The sequence below is a fragment of the Uranotaenia lowii genome, chromosome 2 (assembly GCF_029784155.1).
Source record: "Uranotaenia lowii strain MFRU-FL chromosome 2, ASM2978415v1, whole genome shotgun sequence".
Classification (NCBI taxonomy): Eukaryota; Metazoa; Arthropoda; class Insecta; order Diptera; family Culicidae; genus Uranotaenia; species Uranotaenia lowii.
Genome location: NC_073692.1, coordinates 398,579,927 through 398,580,501, shown reverse-complemented (window position 1 = coordinate 398,580,501; position 575 = coordinate 398,579,927).

The following is a 575-nucleotide window of genomic DNA, read 5'->3' as shown; positions in this document are numbered from 1 at the left end:
TTGAATGTTAACAATGTTTATGATTGAATAGATACGTGATTGATTAGTTGTGATTGGTTGTTTGGTACTGTTTCTACTTTCACGACATCATTTTTTAATTTAGACTTGTTTTCATCCTGAACTCACCCGACGCCCTTCATATCTTTTACTTGAAAACCTACATTTTACCAAATTAAACAATCATGATTTTTAGGAGGTAGGTACCGAACATTCGGCCGGCCCAATTTTCAGCGCCGAATATCGCCCAAAAACCGTTAGGTCGAATATTCGGCTCACCGAATGATCGAACCAAGTATTCGGCCGAATAGATCGAATTTTTATTTTTTCAAATTGTTACAATAGCATAATTTTTAAATTTTTCAAATGTTTTTCGGATAGTTTATAAAACTCAGAGCTTAATTTCAATACTTTTTCTTTGCAAAATCTGACAAAAACTGGGCATCCGATTTCAAATTTTCCAATCAAAAAAACCCGGCAATATCCGGACAAATCTGGCAGAATTTACCCATTATTTGAACAAAATTAAGAAAAAAATACGTTAAAATCACTTGAAACTTCAAACGTTCTTACGATGC